Source organism: Ochotona curzoniae, unplaced genomic scaffold (assembly GCF_017591425.1).
Source record: "Ochotona curzoniae isolate NIBS_2020 unplaced genomic scaffold, NIBS_Ocur_1.0 scaffold_4505, whole genome shotgun sequence".
In the NCBI taxonomy this organism is placed as follows: domain Eukaryota; kingdom Metazoa; phylum Chordata; class Mammalia; order Lagomorpha; family Ochotonidae; genus Ochotona; species Ochotona curzoniae.
The window spans coordinates 44,601,194-44,614,648 of NW_024467118.1; the positions used below are offsets into that span (position 1 = coordinate 44,601,194).

At 36.6% G+C, this 13,455-nt stretch overlaps 1 pseudogene; it reads right to left on the reverse strand.

Moving 5' to 3' along the window:
* Nucleotides 1-9,301: 9,301 nt before the first annotated feature.
* On the reverse strand, nucleotides 9,302-10,041 carry LOC121146391 (annotated as a pseudogene).
* Between the last annotated feature and the right edge of the window lie 3,414 nt (nucleotides 10,042-13,455).

The following is a 13,455-nucleotide window of genomic DNA, read 5'->3' on the forward strand; positions in this document are numbered from 1 at the left end:
TCCATTTTACACAGGTAATCCTTCAGTCCTTTCTCTAATGTGGTTTTTATTTTTGTTTTTTGGGTTTTTTTTTTCTGAAAAGTGGGTTAACAGAGTACTGAATAGGGAGTGAGGCCTATATCCAGAACTTAAAGGTGACCTAAAAGAGTAAAAGTGATGCATGAAATAAGGAAGCAAAATTCATGTTAAGATTTTCAATGTGGGGAAATCAGGGAGCCTTCAGTCTATTCCAAGACAAGAGGCCCCAAAGTCTATTATTGCCAAGTTTTTTATTAACAGCAGTGATGTAAGTGATCAACCGCCAATGGCATGCAGTTTTGTGAAAAATGGAATCTTATGATGAGGAAATTTAAACATCATAGAACAAGGAGCAATAGAGAGTTTAGGTGTCTACAAAAACAGATTTTAATCACAGGTATAACCAATTACTGAGAAACAGGTAACTAAGTTGACAGTCACAATGTCAAGACATCCCAAGGGGGGTTTGTATTGTAAACTAAACACTAACTGGGGCCCACTAGATGCATATAGGAGCCACAGTACAGTCTTAGCTTCTTTAGCATAAGTGCTGACCTGACTTTGGCCATTGCTAATCTGACACACTGGACTGCCTACCTTGACAGCTCAGCCAAACAAGCTTTAGTCGATGATAGGAGGCATGGGGTGATCTCCAAAACCCAGGCCTTCACCCCAGGCCTTTCACCCCGGCCCCATGGTGATCCCCAGCATTAAAGTGTAAAGCAGGGCCCGGCGCGGTGGCGCAAGTGGTTAAGTCCTCCCCTAGCACGCCCAGGATCCCATATGGGCGCCAGTTCTAATCCCCGGCAGCCCCGCTTCCCTTCCAGCTCCCTGCCTGTGGCCCGGGAAAGCAGTCGAGGACGGCCCAAAGCTTTGGGAACCTGCACCCGCGTGGGAGACCCAGAAGAGGCTCCTGGCTTCGGATCGGCATAGCATCGGCCCGTTGCGCTCACTGGGGAGTGAATCATCGGATGGAAGATCTTCCTCTCTGTCTCTCCTCTCTGTATATCCGCCTTTCCAATAAAAAATAATAAAAATAAATCTTTAAAGTGTAAAGCAAAATTGAGGTTTTTTTTCATTTGCCAATACACAATCAAATACCTTAGACTTTCCATGTTTTCTTCAATGTGAGTTTTTATCATGCATTAGAATGTAAGCAAGAATGTTTGTTTTTACTTATTACACACATCTACAACCATGCTTAAAAATACTCTGTAAAGGTTCATTGGATGAATATGTATGAGTCTGTTTCAAAGTTCTCAAGTTTCTTTCATTTATTTATGTATCTCAGCATGATAATCACTTTTATAATTTCCATAATCTTATGTGTCTGTGTTTTGAATTTTGTTTTTCACATAAATTTTCTATCAGCCTGGCAAATTCCACAAGTAAACAAGCAAACATATAATTAAACTTACTGAGCTTTTAATAAAAATATAGTCCACAGCTAAAGTTGCAGAGTGTTCCTAATGTGAGATTAGTTTACTAAACCTGTACATGTTCCCTTTCTTAGTTCTTTTAAAATATCTGTAAGTATATGTATAGAGTAATCTTCTCCATAAAACTGTTACTAGGATTCTTTTCTTGATATTGTGTGTACAAATATATCTGTGTGTGTGTATATATATACATATATGTGTATATAAATATAGTGTGTATACCGCATTAACAAAATAATAAATAAAGTAAATAAATATAGGTAAATAAAATACGCTACATAAATAAATGTGTATATGGTATGTGTGTACAGCATTAACAAAATATTGTATACCATTCACAATGTCAATTCTCTGTTGTGGATGTTGCATATAATTAGAAATGTAATAGATTTTTTATGTTGCTTTTGCACTGGAAATCTTATCTTACTAAATAGTTTATTACTATATATAATTGTTTTAAGAGATAGAGCTATTCTGAACAGAAATTTCTCAGGTATTTTTAAAAGTATGAACTCTTATTTATTTTCTGTTTTGTTACTCTGAACAGAACCAATGGGATGTGAATAGAAGTAGTGAGTCTAATCATTCTTACTCACAATATTATACCGAAAACTTGCACCATTTTCAATAATTTTTCAAATTGTAGCAGAGCTTTCTGAATGTATTTTCTATTGATTTTAAAAGTTAAGAACCAGAATAGGTTGAAGGCCAGTCAGGAAAGGCCACTGTCCCTGCTAGGACAGGAGGTTAAACTGAGTAGGGCTGACTCATGGACCCACCGTTATACGTGAAAGCTGCCATTGGGAGAGGTTCTGATAGAGGAGCCTGGGCAACTCCTCTGGCAGGACACAGTCCCTACAGGTACTCATAAGAAGCACAATAAGGAACAGCCCAGACCAGGCCAGGGAAAGGTACCCACTGGGGTACATTTGCTACAGGTCAGGGACAGACCAGGCTGAACCGGTTCACATCAGCCGCTAGCGAGTCTGAGTACCAGAACAGTGTGGGTCAGGCCGGGTATGGTTGGAACACATACCAGTACACATTACAGCTGGGATAAGGTACATGCTGAGCTGGGCTAGACTTAATCCTCACCAGCTGGAATTGGGGGTGGGCCAGGCCATGCCAGGCTATAGCACCCACTAGCAAATGCCGAGGTGAGGCAGGCAATGCCAGACTGGGCTGCAGCACTAGTAGGAACCAGGGAGGGACTGGGTAAAGCTGGTAGGGGAAATGTGGAGGGCTCCCTCACTGGACGGCCACTCCCACTGGAGAGCATGATTGGGGATGAGGGCAGACCAGACCGAGCAGGGCTACAACACCTGTGGGCCTCATGCAAGCCATATTAAGGAAGAGCCAGGCTTGGTTGACTGTCCCTACTGGTGCAAACATAAAATAGAATGGGTGAGGATTGGGTGGGCTTTGCTGCAGCATCAGATAGCAGATGCTGGCACCCTGTACTTGCAAGTACACACAAGAATCTGGTCTGGGATCACCTCAGACAAAGTTTCTTTGGGGATCTCCTCAGTCAAACTGCTGGGTTCAGATCCTAACCATGAGGAGACATGCAGGTTCCATGGTCTGCCACGAAGTGCAAGTGCCAGAGCTGAACCTCCTCAGAGGCTCAGATGGAGCAGTGGAGAGCATAACCAGGTGCACATGGAGGATATGACAGCCCATCAGAACCTGCAGAGGATACCTGGCACCACAACAGAGGACAGAACAAATCAATCAACTTCCTCAGCCAAGTGTAGGCAGTGAAAATCTGGCCAAACGGAGACTCTAAGGTGGACTATGTCAATCAGTGGATTCTGCACCAACTTCATTGTGATTGGAATGGCGAGATTGGCAGTAATTCATAACTGTTGAACTATCAGAACCACTTGAGCAAGACCCTCAGAGCATGCCCCACATCAAAGACCTGGGGTGGGTGGGAGGCTGGGTGGAGCTTCTCTATTTATCTCCAGCCTTTGCCCCAGATACAGAAAAAAAAAAGGAGAAAATGCGGAAATAGTAGTCTTACCCACATTCCTGTAGCCCTTGAACTTGTGCCCTAATTAACTATGTAATGTTTGTCAAAAATAAAGAAAAGAAAAAGTTTCTTTTCCTTCTTCTATTTTAAAATTTTCTTCTAATTTTGTTGATTGCATTATTTTGAAAATTGATATACACTACGTGTTTTCACCCCATGTAGTCTGTTAATGTGGCAAATTAGATAAATAAGCTTTAAAATACATAAACTATTATAATCATGAGATAAACCAATCTTCATAAAGATGCATTATCTTTCTGAAATGCAATTCTGATTGAATTTAGCTAATATGCTTTTTGTGTCAGTGTTTACAAGTGGGAAGGCCCTGCAATCTGATGTTGTCATAATATTCTTTCCTAGATGAGTGTCAGCTTTACACTAAGCTCAAAAGGTTATCTGGGATGGCTGTACAAGATGAAAATTGTCTTTCTGTCATACATTTTATGAAACTAGATCATAAAACTTTTCTGGTTTGAGATTCTAATGTATTAAGTTCTGAGGAAATGTCTCCAGTGAGTATGGAAGTGGTCTAATTTTCTGAATCTTTTAATATCTATGTTGGAAGTCTATGTATTTTTCAGATGTGGTTATTCTATTTTGCCTGAGTTCAACCTTGATGATCAAAAGGCTTTAAAATACTATTTCCTTTTAAATTCATTCATATCTAATAAGCTGTATGTCTATGCCTTATAGTATCAATTCGTTTGGAAGTTGTTAATGTTTATTTTACATGCAGAGAAAGACAAAGAGTGTGATTTTTCCATCTCTAGGTTCATTCCCCAGATATCCAGGGATGGACCAGGGTCAAACCAGAAAGGTGGTTCTCAAATCGGGTTTCCTGAATGGATTACAGGTACCTAAGTGTCCAAGCCCTCAGCTGTGATCTCCCCAAGTGTGCATCAGCAGGAAGCTGGAATCAGAAGCAAGGCTCTGAGGTGTGATGCGTGTGTCTTAACTGGCGGCTTAACCGCCAAGGCAAATGCTCGACAGCACAAATTCTCAACTGAGCAACTGTTATTCTAGCTGCACCCTAAGAAAATGCTTCCATATTATACGGAAAGTCTAAATTTCCTTTGCACTGTGATCATGCTCTTGAAGTCAGGCAGTGTTAACTTTTAAAAATCTTTCTAAGCGCTTGCTCTTATTTTTGGGACATATTTGTCACAGATTGTTAACAAGGAGGTGTAAATCAGACGAGTGTATGACCAGAATTTCAACATCACTGACCTTGAACATTTAAATATTCCTAGGTGCCAGAAATTATGTATATATTCCAGGTATGGAATCCAGGATTCATTGTTGGTCTGATGAAGCTTACTATAATTCAGACCTGATTTTATTGATTTCTGCACTTCTTGCTTTATTAATCTTCTAATGTAAAAATCTTCCACTGTGGCAATAGACTTGTCTATTTTTTCTCATAGTGGTTCCCTCTTTTGCTTTATATATTTTAAAATAAAGTTATTTTTTAAATAGTGGACATTGGGGCCCATGTTGTGGTTCAGCAAGTGAAACCACTACCTACAACATGAGCATTCCATATCAGAATGCAGGTTCATGTCTCAGTTGCTCAATTTTCATTCCAGTTTTCTGATAATGAACCTTGAAAAGGAAAAGAGATTAATCCATGTGCTTGGGCCGCAAAACCTGTTTGGGATATGAGGATGGATATGAGGATGGAGTTCCATGCTACTGGCTTCAGTCTGGCCCAGCCTTATTTACTGTGCCCATCTGCAGAGAGACCCAGAAGATGGAAGCTCTGTGTTTCTTTTTTTTCCTCTCTCTCTTTTCCTATATCACTGATTTTTCAATAAATAAATATGTAAATTTAAAAAATTGTTCACTATAATGACTAAGACTGTATGACCAAGAGGCGATTATTGTAGTGTAGGAGGTAAAGCCACCATCTGTGACACAGGCATCCTATATGGCATCAAATAGTGTTCCAATGCTCTACTTCCAATACAACTCCTTGCTAACGGCCTGGGCAATGCCATGAAAAATAGCCCAACTGTTTAACTCCTGCTATTCATGTGGGAGACACAGATGAAGTTTGTGGCTTTATTTTTTAATTAAAAAATAATGAATGAGCATTTACAGCAGGCCTCGTCGAATGTTTTTTATTTTACATGTAGAAATATGATAACATGGAAAAACCAGTCACATATTGGAAGGACAACCCCAACACATAAAGCTCTGGCGATGTTTTACTTTTCCTAAGGCCTTTTAGTTTCTGTAGATAAGAATAAGATCTATATTGGTAGATTGAAGGCTAATAATAATCTAGTTCATTATATCTGAAAAAACATTTTAAAAACTTAATAAACGGAATGTGATTGATATATAATGCATTTAAAAATTATTTAATTCTTTTATTTTTAAGATGTGTAGTTGTCATCTAGTGACTACTTATGGCTAATTAGGATATTAAATTTAGACTCTTTCCAAGATGAATTGAAATCTTAATTTTGAATGGAGGCAAGACTGGAAAATTCAGTGCCTCTGACATAGAAATTAGGTGTTTCCAATCACACCTATTATTTTCATCCTAACAACTTGCATTAGAATCTAAAGGAAAGGTTACAAACTACTAGAACCTAAATGTAATTGTATTCTCATCATCTGTGGGATTCAGAAACCAGAAATATTTTTGGATTCCAGAGCTTTCTAGAAAAGAGAAACCCAGGTTGTTAACAGGATAATAGGCACATTGAGTAATGGTGGAAGTGACCTTAATGAATATAATGATTGGAAACAACTTAGAAATGGAGACCCTTAGGTTTTCCAGTTTTCTGATACCATTTTAGGTGCTATTTTAACTGCAGAGTTTGTAACTAAATCTCTTACAATTTTAAAAATATATTTAGTTGTAGTTTTCTTGAAATGTTGTTTATTTTATGGTGTTTGGCATGAAGTAGGAATGATGATTGTATTAGCCCTCTCTATGACCCAATACCAAGAGTCTGAGCAGTAACCATTGAAACATTGGAACAAAGATATTATATAATTTATTAATAAATTACATCTCAAATATTATTTCTATAAAAACATGATATCCAGTAGATCATTTGTTAAATAATGATTTTTCACCTTTTATATTGCTAGATTGAAAATGTCTAGGAAGGTAAAGGTTACATTCTACAGTCTTATTCATCTTAGAAACTGTGTATGGATATGTGCAAGTGTACTTTTAGGTTTATCTTTTCTAAAATTTTTTTCTCTAATCCTATGACACAAGCTAATATTGTCAAATGTGCATCTCGATTTATTTGCTTAAAACTAGTTAAACTTGCCTGAGGAAAAATACATCATTTTAACAGGAAAAGGAAACACAAATTTCTAAAACAGTGCACTCACTGGAAATACAATGGAAATAACTGCAGAGATTTAGAATAATCCAAATTTTCTGGTTCTCTAACATGATTAAATTTTAGTTGGCAAATCCACAAAAGTGAAAAGACAATATTGCTTTATTACATAGATTATTAACATTTTTTAAAATTCTCATATGATTGTTTTATTGCATTGGGAAACACATTTACTTGAAATTAAAATTTCCCATCATTAATCATATTTATTTAAAAATATTTTTCTTTCCAAGTCTTTTCTCAATCTATTGTTATAGAATCCAGAATTTACACTGCATATTATCTGTATTTATTTATAAAAAGAAATGCATATCCTAAATATCGAAATAAATGAGTGAATTCCCTACTATGGTGGGAATGCACTTCTTGGTGCTAAAATGTAATCTTTCCCTAATTCTTTGTAATCATGCAATCTACTCTCTGTATTGATTTCTAAAACAAATAAGCCTGCTCATGGACACAACTCACATTTTATTTATTCTACAAACGATTCTTCCTTTTCCAGGGCCATTTTTCTCTATCCCCACTAGAGACTAAGGGCAAAGTTGCTATTCTATTGACAAGATTCTAGTTTTGGACCCTGCAATGATTCACTTGGGTGTGGAATTATTTCCCTTGAAAAGCAACAAGGGAGTGCTAAGATGGTAAAGTAATAATTACTTCCTTCAGCAGCAATAGTTTAGGGAAAAGCCCAAAGACATATGGGCTGAATATTTAGCAGACAGTGATAATGGTGAGGTCACAGATATGACTCTGTGGGATGCTAGCAAAGCAGTATTGCAGGGAAAATTGATTGAAATCTTTGCCCAAAAGAAAAGGGAAAGGCAACTACAAATACCAGAGTTAGGGACTAAAATTAGGAGCCTCCAAAAGGAGCATATTAAGAAGGGGAAGGCTAAAACTAATTGATTTAGAAAATGCCAAGGGGAAACTTAATAGGATTCTAAATGAGAGAATGGAGTATCTAATAAAGCTCAATAAGAGCAAGTTTTCCTCCCATGGCAATAAAGCAGATACTATCTTGGCCTGCTAACTTAGAGGGAGAACACAATTGAGACTAATTAGGGAAATTAAGGGACAAAAAGGGCCCCACTCTAACCCCCGTGGAAGAGGAACTAGCTTTGTTCTTTATTGTTGTTTCACAGATACATACATATAGTATTGCAATTCATATTTTATTTTAGAACTTCTAGACTGAATGGATATGATAAAATACTATCTTTCTCATTCTATGTTCTGTTGCTATCTCTAAATAATTATAACATTTCAGAGCATTTTGGAGCAATGTAGTGTAGAAATGGTGACATAATGTTAAAATTAATTTAATATTGTGAAAAGGCTGCCAGACAAGGAATCAGGGGATGCTGCTCTGAGTGTTAACACCACCCAGAGCTCACTGATAGGTACTGTGGTCTAGCCTGCTGGGATCTGTGCAGTGGATATGGGGGACATGGAATAAGATCTCTGAAACGCTTCAGTTTTGTTCCATCAATTGGCTTAGTCAAGTATTTATAATTAGTAATGTTGGCAGTATCAGTTTTCAGTCAAATAAAAACATACATGGCAAAGAGGGTAAAGGGAATATATGGAGTCTAGGTGGGATTATAAAATTACTTAGAAATAGGCTTATTTCTGACTCATTTTTATATTAGAGGGGTAAAACATAATAAACTGGTCAATTCTTCTGAACAAAATCTGAAAATAAATATTAATGAACAAGATGAAACAATGTGTAGTACAATTAAACACTGACTACAGTTTCTGAATTAACTGGAACAGCTACCAAAAGAATGTCCTAAATAGTTCTGTGCATCTAATGCCCATGCCCCAAAGAACAGCAATGGGAAAATAGGCACTGTGGTCTGCAGACACATTTACCACTTTGAAAACCAGTAGACTTAAAAGCAGAGGAACAATATAAGCCCTGTTCTGTCAGAGAAAAAAAAAGTATGCAAATGTAGAATGCCATATGTGTATCTGGTTCTCAAATACTGAAAGTTTCAGAAACTTTCAGATGGCAGAAAAACTAGAGAGTGCTATAAAAAGAAACATTAATAAAGGCTACTACAGAACCTTATAATTTTATGTCATATCCTTATTATATCACTGCCAGCTCAGAGACAATTTAATTATCTTCGTGTGATAGGACACACATGGAGGTAAACAATACCACAAAGGCTGTCGTATCCTGAGCCATAAAAAAGACTCAAGTATAGTGGGCTCATATTTCATCTCATACCCAGGCACTCAAGGTTATTGATGAACTCACAAGCAGGTAATGTGACTTACTGTCACTTCTGACACATAGGTTAATAAACCTTGTGTAACTACCTTTAGTAGTCAGTATTTGGAAGTCTTGTTAAAGAAATTAAAACTGAATTCACAAAAGTTCTGTCACTGCCAAAATTATTTCAATGTATAAATCCTTATGTTAGAAAATGAAGTCATCTTGGGATAGTTGAAGTATATATAGTTAAAAATATACTGGTGGTCTTCTTTATTTTATATTTTAGTGACCCATATCACATCTCCTTATGACCTCTGATGCTTTTCATGGATTTCATGCTCTGGGACTTTTGAAGCCCGTTGTATGTTAATGTTTCATGATCTGAATGTAGCCTATCCACTTCTTCATCTCTGTTTCTTCTCTGCTTTCAGTGGAATTCCACAAGCTGCTAACTCACTGGAGCCTCATTTACCCTTCTTTTTCCCTTGTGGTAGAGGTTGATACAGTCTCTGTCACACAGGCTCATGACCTTGGATAGCTCTTAAGTCATACATACTGAAACTTCTTAAACATTCTGTTATGGCACCTTGACTCTTCAACTGTAGTGACAGCAGCAGAAGCTTCTGAGATTAAGCCTTGCTGTCCAAAATTCATCAGAAAAGGCCTTTTTTTTCCCTTTGCTTATACAATATAATCACTTTCCCTTTGTAGAAAGAAATGGATGAACTTTCTGTGTAGTAAGATTGTTCCTTTGAGTGAGCAGCCATATGACAATCTTCAGCTCATAGAACAGGGAAAATCAAGCAGCAGATATGCTACTGTTTTGATCACTATATAGAGTAGCTCATCCATCAAACATATTCTTTCACATTTGTTGTTCTCACTGTTTGGATAATATGCAGGATAAGGCACTGTGAACGCCAGTACCATGGCTCTGGAGATTATCCAGTACATCATCTTCCTGGGGGGCTCAGGCCCCACATCCAGAGCCAGTGGGCACTGAGCACTATAGACCAGGCTGCTAAGGGGGACCGCCAAAGGCAGGCCATGTGCTGGCCAACTCCTTGCATGGCCAAGAGCTGCACTGGCATGGTTGGGAACTGGCCTGGTATCTGCCATGATTGTTTTTATCTTTTTTTTTTTCCCCCCTCTCTCTTGCTAACATTTGCCCTTTTTCCAAATGTCCATGATAGACAAATTTCAATGATTCCTTCATGAATTGACTCATGCAGAAATATTCCTCAATATACTTCACTGGAAGTTGGGAAAAGCATTTGCCATTAGGATATTAAAATGTTTAAAATACTGCAAGTTATCAGACATATATGGGGGCAAAAAAATGTCCTTGTAAAGTAAGAAAGCAGTTGTCACTGAAGCTAGAATAAGTGTAGGCGGATGGAAGATTTATAATGGGTACCAACGTGCAGTTCAAAAGGAGGAAAAAGCTGTAATGTTTTACAGCATAGTAGGGTTACTACAGCTTTCTACCACCTACTAAATAGTTTAGAAAAAACTAGAAAGTGTTCATTTGTTTCAAAGGTAAAGAAATAAAAGTGCTTAATAATATTAAAATACTAATTACTTTGATTTAATCATATACATTATATGTGTGCATCAAATTGCCACACCCCATAAGTATATAGAATTATGTCAATTAAAAGTAAACCTAAGAAACTATTCAGTGTTTTCATGTATTAGTGATACTGAACTTTTTTAATTGATCACTTTGACCCCAAATCGTGTTGTGCAGTAGACATGTGTATTGGGATAAAAAGGGAAAGGAGAACAAGCTGAAACTAAGAGAGCTACAAAACAACAAAATATATGAGTGGAACGTATGCTTAAATTTTCCACTTTACTGACACATGTATGTAGAAATGTATACTCTTTTGAAGCATGCATTATTATCTTTAAAGTATATATAAAAAAGTGCATTTTATAGATGGTAACTACAATTCATCTAGTGAGTATTTATTGGATTAGCACTAGGTGCTGGCTGCAAAGAACCCTTCTTGGAGAGAATCTAGTCCGAGATAAGAAGCAAAGATGCTTCAGTTACTTAGTAAGGGACAGTGTGAGACATTTATAGCAATATGCTACCAGAACACAGATACACCAAACTGAACCCCAAAGACAATGGGCCTGCCAAGAAGCTATCTGGAATGTTCTGATGCAAGCTGTGCACTAAACTGAGCTTGGCCAACATAGCTTTGTTTTGTTTTGTTTTGCTAAAATGCACTCTCTATTTTGTTGACTATCTGATATTAACATTACTTTCAGAATGCAGTTGAGAATGAGTGGCCAATACTATTTTCTTTTCTTTCATATTTTTATCTACCTCAAATTCCTGCAGTATGGGCAGCTATTATGTGCCTGGACAAAAAGTTGAATCAAATAAAAACAAGATACTTGCTAAAATATTACTTTAGTTGTGAGAAAATCAGTCAACCTCTTATAAGTTATGTTACAAGGAGTTGTGAAATGTAAACTAGCTCCACATTTTAAAAATGATTTTCATTTCAACAAAAGATTCTTTTAGTACTTCAATTTGCTTTGTTATAATATAGCTGGCTTGTATCTGTTTAGAAGGATCTCTCTGATGTCGTTTAACATATATGCTTTATTCTATGTAAATCTGAATTCAGCATCTGCACATCAAATTGCTAAATCATATGCATTTTCACATTGTGAGTAGACACTTCCTGGGAAAGATAATTTTAATTTATTATGATTGATTTTTAACTTACTTGAAATGTATTTTGCTCTTCATGAATTTCTTAGTGGGGAAAATAAAAAATATACGTTTCTTGAACTGTACTTGATTAACTATTTCCAATTGTCAACTATATTTCACTTTTTGTAATTATATATTAAAACATTAAATTGAATAATTTAACACTTTGAACAGTAATTACTTTTCGAAAGTATGGAAAATATTTTAATGTATTTTTAAAAATAACTTCATTTTAACTGGTGATGGAAGAGATACAGAAAATTGATTTCCATGTTCAGTTTTGCAGGTTCTGACAGTGACAGTTTTTACTACATGATTAATTTGTCAGTAGGTTTGACTCTGCTTAACTTAAAGAATTATTATCACATAGACTCATGTTAATGTGTTACTCTGTTATAAATTTTATCTCATGTAACCTAACTTCTAATTTCAGTTCTTCCAATGGCTAAAAATGAAGTCATTCAGTTTAGTAAATGAAATATTTCAAGAACATAGTGATTAGATAGATTTATTATAAAGGAAGTTAATATACAGTCTCAAAGATATATTATAAAGGAAGTTAATATATAGTCTCAAAGATATAATTTTAATATATATAGTTTTAAAAAGTAATCCCTGTAAAACAATTGTAATGCAGGATGTTTGTTTTAGGATTTATAAGTTTCAATAAAGCTCAAATGATGCTTACTCAGAATCAATATGCAATACTTAATGCACTCTGGCAAATACCAAATACCTAATGTAAGCAAGATGGCTTGCTTATTATAAATTAACCGAAACCTTATTAAGTTACCAGCTTTTATTACAATGGATAATTTAGTCAAAGAGAATACTTTCTTATATAACTTTCAGTGCTAGCCAGGGCTATCTAAAAGATTCAATATAAACAGATCTAAGGACTGAAACTGCCTTTTAAATATTGTTACGCTTATCTATTATACTTTTTAAGCCATTAAACTAAATAGCCTTAATTGATTCTCTGATCTTGTTCTTGGAAGTGCCATATCCCTTATCTCTAACATGAGCTTTTTGACTACCTATCACATCAGAATGTAAGGTGAAACTGGAAAGATTGTGTGGGGATAACTTACTTTATTGTTAATGGCCATAGCATTCTGAGGATGGGTACTTGATTTCTAGGATCTTGTGTTACATTAGACTTTATTGGACGACGCATGGAAGGTCTACTCTTGTCCTGAAGAAACTTATAGTTTAAAACAGGAGGATAAATTGACAAGCTCACAATGCAGAAGAGTAACACTAGGCTGAAATGAAAAAGGACAGTAATGCATTTTAATGTAATTGATTTACTGAATAAAAGAAGTAAAGATACAAACAAATGAAAGGACTGAGTCTGGAAATCCTGTTTCACAACAAATGGAGAGGGGAGAAGAGTTCAGTGGGTTCCTCTGGTCAGTTTGGATATGCTTCAGGATAAAGTACAAGTTTACTTGCTTTAAAGAATGGTCAAGGGCCCCAGCGCAGTGGCACAAGTGGTTAAGGTCCTTGCCTTGCACACCCAGGATCCCATGTGGGCGCCAGTTCTATCCCCAGTAGCCCCGCTTCCCTTCCAGCTCCCTGCCTGTGGCCCGGGAAAGCAGTCCAGGACGGCACAAAGCTTTGGGACCCTGCACCCG